Source organism: Lagenorhynchus albirostris, chromosome 2, assembly GCF_949774975.1.
Source record: "Lagenorhynchus albirostris chromosome 2, mLagAlb1.1, whole genome shotgun sequence".
Classification (NCBI taxonomy): domain Eukaryota; kingdom Metazoa; phylum Chordata; class Mammalia; order Artiodactyla; family Delphinidae; genus Lagenorhynchus; species Lagenorhynchus albirostris.
In genome coordinates this window covers 177,281,850-177,296,953 of record NC_083096.1, presented here as the reverse complement: position 1 = coordinate 177,296,953, position 15,104 = coordinate 177,281,850, and the positions used below count along the sequence as shown (strand labels likewise).

Sequence of the window (15,104 nt, the reverse complement as noted above, 5' to 3'; positions counted from 1 at the left end):
TTGGAATACAAACCCAGTTCTGACTCCTACTCGAACTCCAGGGCTTCACCTTATATTCAGCCCCTTTATTTTACAGATGGAAAAACTAAGGTCAGAGAAGCGGCTGAGGAGTTATGGCAACAAATCAGGGCCAGAAGTCCGGGGATCTTGTCTCTGACCTCCAGGGACACAAAAGCTGGTTAGGAGTCATGCCCATCTGCTGGTACACAGATATAGCTATAGGAATGTTTACCGTTTACTGCTTAGTATTGGAGACCTGCACCTCCTTCACCCCAGATGCTTTCAAACCTGCATTTACACACTCTGATGGGGTGGGGGCAGGGGAGAGAATAACTAACCTAGCCCATTAAGCCAAGAATGCCCGCAGAGCATTTCTCAAAAGCAGTCCTAGGAAATCTGCATCAGGATCCCCAGGGAGCCCATTAAACGTCAGGAACCTGGGCTTCCCGGACCTACCAGATCAGTTGGGGTGCACAGCAGGGCACTAGCCCTTTAACAAGCTCCCAGGGGCCCTGATGCCCAAGAAAGTGTGGGAATTGCAACCACAGTGGTTTGGGCTTTTCCAGGGAAAGTCTGCATTTCATTAAATTGCAATGCTTAACCTAATGGAATGGATGATTTATTTCAGAAATGGATGCACCTGGCAGCACATTTGGGGCACAGCAATCCTTTCCAAGACCTGGGGACCCTGCCCATGTCATATAGAAGAGGACCATTTCCATATGGAAAGAGCTGAGCAGCTCACTTGCTTGTAGACAGGTGTCCCCTGGCTCCTTGAGATTTAATCACTGAGGATGCTTTGGAAACTGGAGAGATTTGAGGGTCCCTCTTTGCCTGTCCCTGGAACCCGCTCAAGCAGCATTTTCACTGGTAACAGAAAGTGGCAGTCTTAAGGGGGCAATTCTTTGTAAAGGGTCCCTTAGGATTGGGGTCTAGGGTGGAGAAAGTCAGAGCCCAGCTACTCCTGTGGCCTCCGAGGCACAGTGTGAGCAACCTGGGGGCTCATGCCAGGCATTCCTTCATGGGCCCTAAGCCCCAGCCCCCCACCCCACCCCCGCCCTGAGACGACACAGTGCAAGTCACCCATAGGTCTCCTGCCACACAGAGCTAAAGAACTTCAGAGAAACCTTGGTGGACATACACCCCAAAACTCTCATTTTTCCAGTGAGGACACTGAGGTCCCAACACCTTTGTTTGACACTGGGGCACCCACCCTGTCAACTGTAACCTGGATAAAAACACCTACATTCGGGGCTTTGGATTCGGAGCCAGCCATAAACAGAGGAAGGGGGGCTAGGAGACAGATGAGGAGGGATCAAACTGATCGACCTCAGCCCCCAAAAGGCCTCCATCTCATTTGTGAAATGAACAGGCTGGACAGATGTTCCCTAAACCTCTGATGGCCTCGGGTTCCACAGGGGCCAAGAAGCTGGGCATGGGACAGGGGTAGGGGGCCGAATCAGCATGGGGCCATGGGGGAGCTCTGTGAAAAGTCATCTGTTACTTCCATCCATTCGGCATCTGGTTTTTCATATCTTAATCGCATCAGCATGATGGATGGTCACGGATTACAGATTACAGATTACAACCCCAGATTACATCATGGGGTTAATTTATTACATTTTTGAATACCCACTTGCTGGGAGACTGTTTTTCAAAGGTATTTGCATATCTTTCACCATAACAACAATGTGTAGGAGGGCATCTGGGAGGGAAGGATGGATGTTTAGGAGGGGAGAGAACTTATTTGCCAACTGAAGCAGGTTCCTGAGGGTCTGCAATGGGAACGGAGAGCAAATCACTCCCTAGAGACATTTAAATTGAAACTAAGAGAAGGTGAGATGCAAGAAAGTTTTGCAAAGACTGCACGGGTGAAGGAAGATTCCTGGGGTTCACTGAACAGCACACAGTGAGTGAATGGGGTATAATAACAAGCAAGGAAGTGTCCAGACCCCTAAGATGCTTCCAGAGTCCCTCCCATTCTCACCATCCTGATCACAGGACACATTATCCATCCCATCCCTGCCTAAGGTTCCCAGGACACCAAACACGGAGGTGGGAGGAGCCACAGAGTCAGCACGTATAGCCCGGTGACGATCCCACTGATACCACGATATTCAGGAACCCAGCCAGCTGGGATGCCCCCTGAGCAGAGGCCCAGCCTCATTCATTCTCTTAGTCCAGCACCTCACCAGTGCCTGGCCAAATCCAGGTTCTGAATGAATGTGTGTCCAATGAGCGAATGAAAGAATGAAGGCATGAAATGATGGTGGGCAGTGTCTCATTGCCACTTGCCCGACATGAATCCTCATTTAGTCTGGATGAGGGGCAAAGACCTCTGATTTCAGTGCTTGGGCTCTAGGTGGTGGTGTGCAGAGAAAAGCTGCTTTCACAAATGAAGCAAGAGCTGCGGATTACTCACTACGGTGCCCCTCACACCCACTGGGCTGCTGCTTCTCTCCCCACCACTGCCCCTTAACCTGCTGTGAGGCCTTCCCTCTCTGATTCTCAGTTTCCTCATCTGTAAAATGGGATCATGGCAGCACCAATTCCATAGAGTTGAGTAAGAAGTAAGTGAGATAATGTTTGTAAAACGATAAAGTGCACAATGCCTGGCACATAAATGCCTAATTACTGGCTGTTATGACAATGATATTCAGATTGACACACACCTTGCTAGCTTCGGCAGCACGTGTACAAAAATTGGAACGATACAGAGGTTAGTGTGGCCCCTGTGCCAGGACGACACGCAAATTTGTGAAGCGTTCCACGTTTTTCTAAAAAAAGAGTGGATATATGTGTACGTATAACTGATTCACCTTGCTGTACACCTGAAACTATCACAACCTTGTAAATCAACTATACTCCAATAAAAATTCTAAAAAAAGAGCGACACACACTATCTAAGCCCCTAGAGCAAACACTCTGAACCAGCCATCATGCCTTTCAAAACCCCATCCAAAACATCCGGAGCTGTGCCCCTCTTGCCAGTTCCATTTCCCAAGGCAGCAGGCAGCCCCCAAGATGCCCTTAAGGTGGGCATGCATCCTCATGGCCCGAGATGCCTAAAGACAAGTGGCTGCGGCTGAAGACAGCTCCTCTCCCCGCTCATCTAGTCTTCTGGTGTGAGGCCCGACCTGCCCAGCTGCCCCAGATCCTGGGGTCCACTGCTGACCTCAGACCCAGGTCAGAGCCCTGACCTTAGGCCAGTAACACTGGGCGGCTTCCAATAGTTCAACCAGGGCAAAGCCCCCATGCCATTCCGTCCCTGAAGTTCTGCTGACTCCGCAGTGTCATTGACACCTTGTTGGTCAGGGGGACCTGACAGGTCATCTCTTTTTAAACTTTGAACTTTTATCCACAGAAATGCACAGAGACACTAAATGTTTTCCACAGTTTTAGGGGTTGCCGGGACCTCTGAAGTCATCCTCAACCACAGGGTAAGAACCCTTGATCCAACTCAACTGCCACTTTTTAAAAATAACTGCTTTATTGAGATATAATTCACAAACCATAAAGTTCATCCTTTTAACGCATGCAATTCAGTGGTTTTTAATATAGTCGCAAAGTTGTGCGTCAATCACCACTATCTAATTCCAGAACATTTCCATCATCCCAGAAAGAAAACCCCCCGCATACATTGGCAGCCACTTCCCCAGTCTCGCCTTCTGCCAGCCCCTGGCAACCAACCACTCGTCTACTTTCTGTCTCTATGGACTTGCCTATTCTGAACATTTCATGTAAGTCATACAATATGTGGCCTTTTACGTCCGGTTTGTTTCACGTAGCATTCATGTTTTCAAGGTTCACCAAAATTGCGGCATGTACTGGTACTTCATCCTTTTTGCGGCCAAATAATATTCTGCTGTATGAATATACCACATTTTGTTTATCCACTCATCAGGTGATGGATATTTGACTTGTTTCCACTTTGGCCATTCAAACGTGGGGAAACTGAGACCCAGAGTCACCATAACCTAGATGGGATAGGAGTCCAGACCTCTCTCCTAACATCCACCTTTTCTTGCAGCATTGCTCTGGGAGGACCCAGAGAACAGAGAGTCCAAGCGTGGCGAAAGATCGCCCCACTGGCGAATAGCCATCGCAACAGCATTTGAACCAGAGGATCCAATAACTTGCTTCCGGTTCAGTAAATGCTGGGCCACAGCTTCATCCTTGACAGAGAGAATCATACCCACTGTCCCCCTCCCAGGCCCAAGCCACCATCACCTCTTCTCTGCCACTGTTCCTAGCTGGTCTCCCTGCTTTTGTCCTTGCCAAATGCAGTCTATTCTCAACTTTGGGAATCAGAGTGAATTTGTTAAAACCTAAGTCAGATGATGTCTCTGCTCTGCTCACAACCCAATCCATCCTCGTGCCTGCCCATCAGGCTGATAATATTACGATTACAATAGCAGATAATTTTTCTAGAGCATATCCTGTGGGGTCAGGACCTTAGGAACATTATCTCCTTACACAGGCCACTGCACTTAATCCTTGAGCCCTGAGAGTTACGGCTAACGGTGAGCTCAGAGAGGTTAGGCCCCTTGCCCAAGCATACGGGGGATGAATGACAGCAGAAGAGGGGCCCAGGCATCTTACCCGACTACAGAGCGGAGCTCTTAAAACTCTGAACCATAATTTGCCACGCTGGAGAAAGAAGAAAACAGTCGAAATGGAAGCCGCTGGGCCAGCTCCGGGCGCCAGGCAAGACTGCTGCTTCCCGCGAACGCGGGCCCGCCCCACCGCTCTCTGATCTTTGCAGCGCCTGCGGCCCCCCTGACCCCGCGGTGAGTTATGGGGGCCGCGGGACCCATAACACAGCATTCCGGGACTCCCAGGGTCGGCAGGACGCGGCACCCTGCTCTGTGATGGATAAGCCACCCCTAGCGCTGGCTTTGTCCTGCCTGGGCCGGGTTGGGGACCTACTTTGGACGGGGCGTGGCGAGAGGCGGACCGCGCGCGCGCGCGCGCGTGTGTGTGTGTTGGGTAGGGGTATTGTCTTTTTCCCTTCCCTCCCAGGGTGTGTGAGTGGGGAGCGGACACTAGCGCAGCCGTCAGTGCTCCCCAGTCTCACCTGGTAGCGCTCTGAAGACCCCCCTGGACCCCCACGTCGAAGACCGACCCCTCCCTGAACCTCGCCCCCAACTCTGCGCACTTTCGGAGGCTACTGAGGCCCCGCGGTGCCCCGTTCCTCCTCCCTCGCACAGGGCATTTCTTCCGTCCCATTTGACAGCCTAGGCGGAATAATCCTTTTGGGGAACCGCCGGCCTCTGCGCTGCCAGACGTTGCCGCAGCTGAGCGCTCAGCTCCAATCCATTGTTGGGGTCCGCCAGGGACCCCCCGCCGCGGCCCTTTGTCGCCCGCTCCCTGCTGGGCCGCTCCAGATGCGCCACCGCTGCCCGCGCCCCGCCCGTCCCACGCGCCCCGGGCCGCGCCGAGGCGGCTCTTCCGCACCGGGAGGAGTGGGCCCGCCTCTCCCGGTGCCTGCACGGCCGCCCGGCTGCGCCCGCCTTTGTCTACCTTCTTTGTCTGCCCCGCGCCTTCGCGGCGGCGGCAGCTAGGCCTCTGGGGAGGGGGCCCGGAACGCCGAGCGCAGCTGGCGAGGGCGCGCTGGCTGGGAGCGCGCGGGGCCCGGCCCGGCCCGGCCCGGGGCTGCCCCTCGGCTGGGGGCAGTGGAGCCCGCTCGCCGCCGCCCCTCCCCCGTCCCCTCCGCGTGCTCCCGCCCCCTTCCCTCACGCCCGCCCCCTCCCCCTTCCCTCCAGCCCAGCTCAGCCTCGGCACATCCTCCTGCCGCCCGCGCACCTCTCCGCGCGGTCCCGGCTTCGCGGCTCGGCCTTCCGCTGCGCTCGGCTCCCGCAGGCGCTCGGCCCCGCGCCTCTCGGCCCCTGCCCCGCCGGTTGGACAGGTAAGGCTTGGCCTTGGCCCGCCCCTGGCTCCACCCTCCCGCCTCACCTGGCTGCGCGCCGGGACAAAGGTGGGCTACCTGGAGCGCTCAGGGGCGGGGCGCGCCGGAGACTGAGGATGGAGGTGAGGATGCTGCTTTCCTCCCTGCCCTCCCGGCCCTCGGACCCGTCGGTCAGTGGGTCCGCCGCCTCCGCTCCTCGCCGCGTCTCCCCTCGGCTCCTGGCTCTGCTCCTGGGCCCCTCATCCGCCCGCCTTCCGCCGGACACTCACTTTTCCACGTTCTGACACTGCCTAGCGTGCGCCCTTGCCGCCCTCTTCCGGACGCGGCTCTCGCCCACTCTCCTCCTCGGCACTAGCCTTCTCCCTCTGGGACCCGGTCTCTCTTTGTCTCTCTGTCTCTGAGTCTCCCGGTGGTCTCTCAGGCTGGGGACCCCAATCTGACATCGTTTGAAGAAGATTGGAAGATTCCCTAAGCTCCGGACAGAGCTGGCAGGAGTGCCCTCTGCTTCTTTCGAGGCTGCCTACGGGGCTGGGGTGTGTTGCAGGTAGAGGGAGGTTCCGGCTGCGCCCCCCGCCAGCACTGCCCAGTTCCTCGCGCTAGCAGCCCCGACAGCGCTGGCCTCGCTCTTCTGGCCCCGGCTCAGGCTCCCTCCCTCTCCACTGCTGGCTTTTCTCCAACCGCACGCCGGGGTCTCAGGCTCCTGGGGACCCGAGGTTTGAGTGGTGAGACTTCTTGGCTTTCCCGCCAAGTCTTGCCTTACTACACTGCGTGCTCCCTCTGCCCTCGCCTCTGTCTGGTCTCTCTTGCATGGAGCCGTCTTCCATGCTGCCCACCTCCCAGCCTGGTGGCATGCAAGAAGTGTCCCAGTACTGGTTCAGTACCACCCCTCTGGGGTCAGGCAGACGGAGGCTGAGGGAGTGACCTTGGACAAAGGGACGCACTTCTCTGAGCCTCAGTGCCCCCTTCATAAAACGGGGATAATAGCACCTACCTATAGGGATATATGTGAAAGCAGTGAAAAAAACATATCGGATGCCAGCGAGGCACACACTCGGTGGCCACGGGGGATTCTACAGTCCCAGTCCCCGGGTGGGGTGGGGTGGGGATAGGGGGTCCACAGAAAGGGGGAAATGGATCAAAAATTCAGGCTTAGAGACACTGCAGAGAAACCTGACTGTGGCCCCTCCCGTATCATGGTCACCTCCCCCTACACACTGTTACTGGCACTCTTCTCTCTTTCTCTCCCTCCTCCTCTCTGCTTGTCCTAAAATCGGAGCTTAAAAATCAGAAAGAAAAGAGTGTCTGCTTTCAAAATGAGCTCAATGTGGCTGTGTCGATGTTGCCAACAGCTGGTCATTGATCATGAGGCATCCATGTGGCTCATTCCCAATTCTGAATCTCTGTCTTGCACCCATTTCTTTTTTAATGGCTCTCGCTCACGAGCCATTTCCTTTCCTCTGGGGGGGATTGTCTTTTGGACCCTGCACCTGTTGTGTAATCACCCAAACCCTCTGACCATCGTCTATGTCATCGCGACAGGTGACACACCACCCCAGGAGTCGGGCAGTGATGTGGGCTTAGGGCCATAATGAGGGCAACTTCGGAAGAGGGACATCTTCTCCCGGCTGGGAAGTTCTGGGTTCCCCTAGCTGAGCTTTTTTTTTTAGCCACAGCCAGAGCTAGCAACTAGTGCCTTTCTCTTTAGAGAGGCAAGAATGGGACTGGAAACACCCACAGACACACACAGACACACACACACACAGACACACACACACACCCCATCCAGACTCCTGCTCACAATCCTTTCTGCCACTTTCTCTGCCTCCCTTCCCACCGTTCAATTCACCCTGCTTCGCATCCCTAAATCCCTCCATAGCGCCCTGTTTCCACTAAATGAACTATGCTGCCTGCCTCCCATCACACCCCCTGTCGGCATCTTGGGTTTCAGCCATGACGGAGGGCCGATCATCTCCACGCCCTGACTGCCTCCGAGCTTTTGCTAGGCTCTCCCCTCTAACTAAAATGTCTCCCCTTGCAGGCCAAGGTCAGATGTCCCCTCCTGTGGGGAGCCCTGCTGCCCCCCTTGCCTCCCTGTCTCTCCCGTGGTCTGCACTTCCCTGGGCGGGGCTGGGTCCTGTTCCGCTTGGGGTCCCAGTGCCTGAGACACAGCTGGTACACAGCAGCACAGCACGTGCTCTGTCCATATTTGTTCTAATATATGGAATCCTTGGCCAAGGAGATAGGAATGAACTGACAATTGCAAGCCACAGGTTATCCGTGGGTTCCACTGGGTCCTGCTGGCCAGGCCAGGGGCAGAGTTGGCCCTAGGGCAGACTGGTGAGGTTGTGGAGCGGGGAGCAAGCCTCCTGGAAAGTCCCTGTGGTACTGGGGGCTCTGCACGCCTCCAGAAGATGAGGAGGATTTCTGTGCCTGATGCGAACAGAGGAAATCGGCTAGACGGGGAACTGACTGCCCAAGTTCAGCAGACTAGCTTAGCAGCTACGTGACCTGGACCTTCACTTGCCTCGGCCAGAAATGTGGCAGAGCTGGGGTTTGCATCCTGGCCTCCCTGACTCCACAGCCTGGGAAGAGCACGAGCTGGGCATGTTCCCGGGGTGGGGAGGTGTCATACTAACATCTCTCCACTGGCCCATTCAGGTGCCACCCACCTCTCTTGCTGTTCCAGGCCCTCTGCTTGTCCTACCCCAGCCCTTCCTCTCACGTGGGCCACCGTAGCCAATGGAACACAGGCCTCCCCAGGAAGGACCCTGCCACTAGAGGCCCTGCCCCCCCATACCAGTTCCCAGCTTTGGCAGCCTCGTACCCCGCAACACCATGGCCTGGCATTGACCATCTGGGACACGTCCCTGAGTGAGTGTAGGGGTACCGGTGCTGGAATCCAGAGCAGTTGGGATAAAGTAATTGCACACCTCAAGTTTTTAGGGGCCCCCTCTGTGCCAGGCTCTGGGTTAAGGCCCCCACCACGTGTCATCCCTGAAAGTCACAGCGTCAGTACTCGTACTAGTTACCGAGTTAGCATGAGGCGTGGTCAAAGAGCCTGCCTTTGGAGTCAGGTGGCCACAGGTTCAAATCCCAGCTCTACCACTCACTCTACTGTGTAACCTTGAGCAAATCCTTCAAATCTTTGTCCCAATGTTGAACCATTGTTACTATTGTTATTACATGAAAAGTATTGTCCACTTCAATGGGCTGAATTATAAACTAGATAATATATAAAGCTCTAAGCCTAGAGTAGTTGATACCCTATAAATGACACCCAAGCAAACATTCATTTTTCAGATGTGAGATTGAAGCCCAGAGAGGTTAATTGACTTGCCCAGGGTCACACAGCTATTGAATGCTGGAGCCAGGATTCACACCCAGGCTTGTCTGACTCCAGGTGTCTTTCTACTCCACACTGACCTCTGCCGGAACTGACAGTGGGCATTTTGTCACTCGATTAAGTGATGGGTGCGACCAAATTGTCTGGGAACCAAGATAATGAAATTTGGAGAATAGGGGGCCAGGAGGATGGCTTAGGAGAGGAGGAGGGGTGGCGAGTACCTGTAATGTAGCAGGAGGTAGGACTCCACTCCCTCCCCCCAAAACAACAGCCCTACATCAGTTTTTTTGAGGTGTGAGGCCTCAGGGGGGTGGGAATTCCCGAGGCTGCTGTTGGAAATAATAAAAGCAGATGGTGCTGCCCCTGTGGAAAGGCAAACCTCATTTGCTAAGACAATGGTCCCCTCCAGGCTGGCCTGGGCCTGTGTTGACCTGCCCCACCGAAGCCATCCATCACCCCACCGAGGACTGAGGACGTGGCCACCTGTGCCTGCCCCCATGCACACGCAGGCACAGATGCACAAACACTTCCAGGAACCCACCCCCAAGCCCCACTCCCGCTCTTTCCCCTCCTCATAATAAAAACAGCTACTGTTTATTGCACTCTTACTGGGTACCACTCACTCTGTATACCTTTGCCTCCCCTCATTCTCGCAACCTCCAGCATTTTACAGGAGAGGAAACCGAGGCTCAGAGAGGTCAAGTGACTTGCCCAAGGTCACACAGCTCTTTCCGCTCTGGTCAGGGGGTGCTCTCCCATGGCTCAGCTTAATGGATTTGGGCTGACATTTTTGTGTTTGAATCAATAATAATTACATCTGTGCCTCAATCTTTCATTAGGTCTGTGGCCTCCCTGCCAGGTCAGAGTGGGGACACCTGGAGGGCAAGGACTGTGTCTTTGCCCACAGAATAGAAGCTCCCTCCAGCGAAGTGTATGTTTTCCCCATGTTCTGGGAACGTCCAAGGCCAGAGCTGTGTCTCCCCTATCAGACTGGGAAATCCCTAAGGGCGGCAACAGGGTCTCCCCTGTTACACTGGAGGCTTCCTGGGGCAGGGGCTGCTTTTCTTGCTCAGACTGAGAGCTCCCTGAGGACAGGAGCCGCGTCTCATCAGTCTAAGAGTCCTCCAAGGCAAGACCTAGATCTTCCCTGTTACAGTGGGAGCTCCCCAGGGCCAGGGCTATTGTCCCCAATCAGACTGGCAATTTCCAGAAGCAGGGACAAGGTCTTCAGACTAGAGCAGTTTCCCTTGCATGGCATCCAGGTCCTGCACCCAGAGGAGCTCAGCAAGTGGTGACTACCTGGTTCACTGTCCCTGGCAGTCTCCACCCTGGGGCTCCACGAGTCAGGAGGCAGAGTTCTCTGTGTGAGGCCAGGTTGGCACAAAGGCATGTGGAGGGGTAGGTGGGGCTCTGGCTGTTCTGAGGCCTAGGGGGGGCTGAGAGGCCCCTTCCTATTGGACAGGTGGCACTTTGGGGGCACAGAGCCTCAGGGCGGCAGGGGAGGTGGGTAGGGACTAGCTCAGGACTGTCAAGGCCAATCCACCGATGAGTACCCCACAGGGCAGATGTTTCAACTCTTATCTCCCCTCCCCCCTTCCAGGAAGCTCATCTTTGCTGCCTTCCATCCCACCTACACTGCCTGAGTTCCTTCCATACCTGGAAACCTCCCCTTCCCCAATCACACAGAAGTCCTCATTTCCTAAATAGTCAAATCTCATGACAGGCTAATAATCCCATTTCACAGACAGGGAAATTATGACTCATGATGAGGTGTGATGGTGGGAGGATCGTGGGAGGGGCTCGGGAGACAGAATCTAGTCCCAAATTGACTTGGGAAGAGCCCAGCCCAAGAATTTAGGATCCCCCTCCTCTCCCCCACTGTCACTGAGGACATAACCATTTTTGTTTTTTTTAACGTCTTTATTGGGATATAATTGCTTTACAATGGTGTGTTAGTTTCTGCTGTATAACAAAGTGAATCAGCTATACATGTACATACATCCCCATATCCCCTCCCTCTTGCGTCTCCCTCCCACCCTCCCTCTCCACCCCTCTAGGTGGTCACAAAGCACCGAGCTGATCTCCCTGTGCTATGCGGCTGCTTCCCACTAGCTATCTGTTTTACGTTTGGTAGTGTATATATGTCCATGCCACTCTCTCACTTCGTCCCAGCTTACCCTTCCCCCTCCCTGTGTCCTCAAGTCCATTCTTTACATCTGTGTCTTTATTCCTGTCCTGCCCCTAGGTTCTTCAGAACCTTTTTTTCTTTTTTTAGATTCCATATATATGCGTTAGCATATGGTATTTGTTTTTCTCTTTCTGACTTACTTCATTCTGTATGACAGTCTCTAGGTCCATCCACCTCACTACAAATAACTCAATTTCATTTCTTTTTATGGCTGAGTAATATTCCATTGTATATATGTGCCACATTTTCTTTATCCATCCATCTATCGATGGACACTTAGGTTGCTTCCATGCCCTGGCTATTGTAAATAGAGCTGCAATGAACATTGTGGTACATGACTCTTTTTGAATTATGGGACATAACTATTTTGACTGAACAGTTACAACTACTCATTTTCCAGCCCTGGGGGAATCCACTCCCCCTAAAGAAGACAGGAACCTGCTGTCTTAGATGCTCTAAGACCCCAACTGGAGTTCCAGGTTTGTGGAGCTGACTACCAGGTGGCCCCACTGTCCACTGTTCTAAGAGCAGAAGAGGGTACCTGGGGATGGCCACCTCCATTGTCTGATTCCAGCCATTCCAGGAAGTGTCCAGTCAAGTCATGAGGAGGTGCCAGAGGGAAGAGTCAGGCAGATCATTCCAAGTTAGAGCATTCCCAAAATCTTCACGGCGATATGGAAACAAAATCAGAGAGAATTCCTGCATCTCACAAAATCTGTCCTAAGCACTACTGACCTGGGGTTCTGGGCATACAAACACTGCCCCCAGGGCTCCCAGGGCTGAGAGTGGAGTGAGAGTTCTTTATATATTAAGGAGTTAATCTCTTGTCTGCTGTATGAGTTGCAGAAACGTCCACTGAAGAGTTTTAAGCAGGAAAGCTAGTGTCCGATTTGTTCTTCTGACCACAGAGTGGAGGATGTTTGGATGATAAGCTGGGGCCTGGGCAGACAGCAGCACCGAAGGATGTTTGTGTTACTGGAAACATGGCAGGGAATGTGGCAAGAGTTCTGTGATAAGGGGGCACCTACACAGAGCCCAGTCTGGCCTGAGGCAGCTACTGTGAAGGACAGAATTCAGCCCTTAGTGTCAGGGTCCCCAGAGATGCCCAGCAGGCCACAAAACTCCAGACCCACTTCCCCCATGAGCCGGGAGAGCTCATCACTTGTGGCTAAGAATACTGGCTCCCAGATTGCCCCAGAGGAAGGCTGGGTTCTCTTAAGGGAGCAAGATCCCCTTGGAGATGTTTCTTGGCCTCTCAGGGGTGGAAGTCCCTTCTGGTCCAGGTTTAGCAGAAGGCAGCTACCTTCCAGTTTCTTATGAGCTAAAGAGGGTTAGGATGTTTCCATGTGGAGGGTCCTTTCAAGACCTGAGCTGTGGCCGGGGGAGTGGCAGGAATCAGGGCCCCTTCCTGTTCAGATCCCTGACCCCCAGCACTGTGCACCCCTTTCTGAAGAGCCCCTTGAAAGATAGAAGTGTCCCAGTCATCCCAGAGACCCCTGTACTGGCCTCAGGATGCCCATCCCAGCGGCTCGGTGGGTTAGGGTTTCATCTGGGGGCTGGGGGTCAGTCACAGTTAGAGAGGTGACCAAAGCAAGGCAGAGCTCCTCCAAAAGCGAGTGAGAGGGACGGACGGCCCAGGAATGGCCTTGTTATCATCACGCATGGCTGTGTTTTGTCTTTTTTTTTTTTTTTTGGCCGAGCTGCTTGCGGGATCTTAGTTCCCCGACAAGGGATTGAACCTGTGCCCTCGGCAGTGAAGGCGCAGAGTCCTAACCACTGGCCCGCTAGGGAATTCCCACGTTTTGTCTTTGAACATTCACAAATATGTCCTCTGAGTTCATGCTACTTCACAATACCTGTCCCTGGTCCCTGGGGGCTCACTCCAGAACCTGGAGGATATGATGTGTCGTCCCTCCCCACAGGGGGCTGTCAGTTGGATAGACAGACAGATGGAGGAGTCTTGTCACTATAGATCATAAATTCCTAGTCTGCCTTGGCAGACCGAGCCCTCGAGACCATCTAATCTAACCCAGTGATCCAGTGGTCTTTCCCTAGTGCCCCCCCCATTATTTTTTGCGCAGTACGAATCATTTCCCATGAAATCTCATCCATAATCCCAACATATAAAATCAATAAAGGCAGCCTTTTATGAGCGGTGTAGCACCTCACCAACACCACCAATAATCTCTTCCCCAAACCAAAACGTTCTCCGTTTCGTGCAGATACGGTTTCAAGCCCTACATGCCGTCAGACTCTCTTCAGCTTCTCCTCCGTGGAGATGCCGTGTGACCACTGTTATGCCCCCAATGTACAATATTGCCCATTTTACAGTAAGTCAAAGAGAAAAAAGAAGCTGTCTTCAATGGTATAAAAGCAGGCTATAGATGTCAGTTGCATTTGTCGATATGAGACCGAGCCTCTAACAGGCTTTGGTCGTTGGTGTCCAGAAAATCCTGGAACATGTCAATAAGTAGCTGCAAATGGCAACAGTTCTTTTAAACTGCTCACCTCGCATCCCTGGAACACTCTGCAGTGACCCGGGAGGAGGCCAGGTTATTGTGGGGATGTACCCGAGTTAAAAGTGTGTAGAGGACGCATTTGAGAGTGTCTGTTGTTTTTACCTACAGTTTTCAAAATAGCTTCACAAATATTTTTTAAAAGTGAGGTTAGAATCAAATGCTTAGAGAACCCCTGAGACATCTCTACCAAATATGGTGGCTCAAATGCGTCACTTTCACACGCGAGAAGGAGACGCAGGGTCAGGGAGGGGGGTTGACGGCCAAGTTCTCCTGGGGGGTGGTTGTCTGGCTCACAGCCTGGACTGAGCGTCGTAATCCCTAGGCTCCATCAGAGCATCACTGATATTCCTGGCCCAGGATTCCCATCGGACCCCCTTCAGCCAGCACTGCTCCCACCTCCCACCCCCCTACCCGCCCCCTTCTCCCGTCCAGCCCATCAGGCATGAGGTGAGCTGATCAGTGAAGGAGGAATTCAGGCCTCACTGTTGTCTGCCAGGCAGGTGGGCAGGAGCTCCCCTAGTCGCCAGGCCCCCAAATGCAAGGCTGTTGTGGGGAGGGGGGAGGGGGCTCAGGAATCAAAGCGAGCTCCGGGCTCCATCAGCTGCCCTCATTTGCATTAACACTGCCTCCCCGCAGGCTTCTGGATGGAGACCACGCCGCCGGCAGTTCAACTCTGCACAGTATGGGGACGGGATAAGGGCACGAGACAAGCCCCTTTCCCCTCCTTTGTCAGTTTCATCTTCCCAGCTGCCTGGTCCCCGCTCCAGGGCCCTGACTGCACTCGCAGCAATGGCAGGAGGTTACGTGGGGGAGGTAGGCGACCCCCGACGAAGCTCAGTGGACGGGCGATGGGGTGCAGAGAGAACCCAGGCCTTGAGGTGGGGCTTTGTCACTCACCAGTGCTGTCACCTTGTGTTTGTGGGTTACCCTCCCAGAGCCTGGGTTTCCTCATTTTAAAAATAATGGAGAACAACCTGCCCTGTGCAGGGCAACTGAGAGGATGCAATAAGAAACGGATGAAGTAGGCTTGTAAGAGCCTGGGCTTTGCAACCGCTCAGGGAGTGGCAGCTCCTATGATGACGATTGCTCTTGTTCAGTTTAGTTTTTAAGGAGTCACTAGTAGATCTCTGTTGTGAGACGGCTGTC

At 53.8% G+C, this 15,104-nt stretch overlaps 1 non-coding gene across 1 annotated transcript; it reads left to right on the top strand.

Moving 5' to 3' along the window:
- The first annotated feature begins 2,673 nt into the window (after positions 1–2,673).
- On the top strand, positions 2,674–2,777 carry LOC132516535 (U6 spliceosomal RNA). Its single transcript, XR_009539364.1, has one exon. It is a non-coding gene; the product is annotated as a U6 spliceosomal RNA (small nuclear RNA).
- The last annotated feature ends 12,327 nt before the right edge of the window (positions 2,778–15,104 follow it).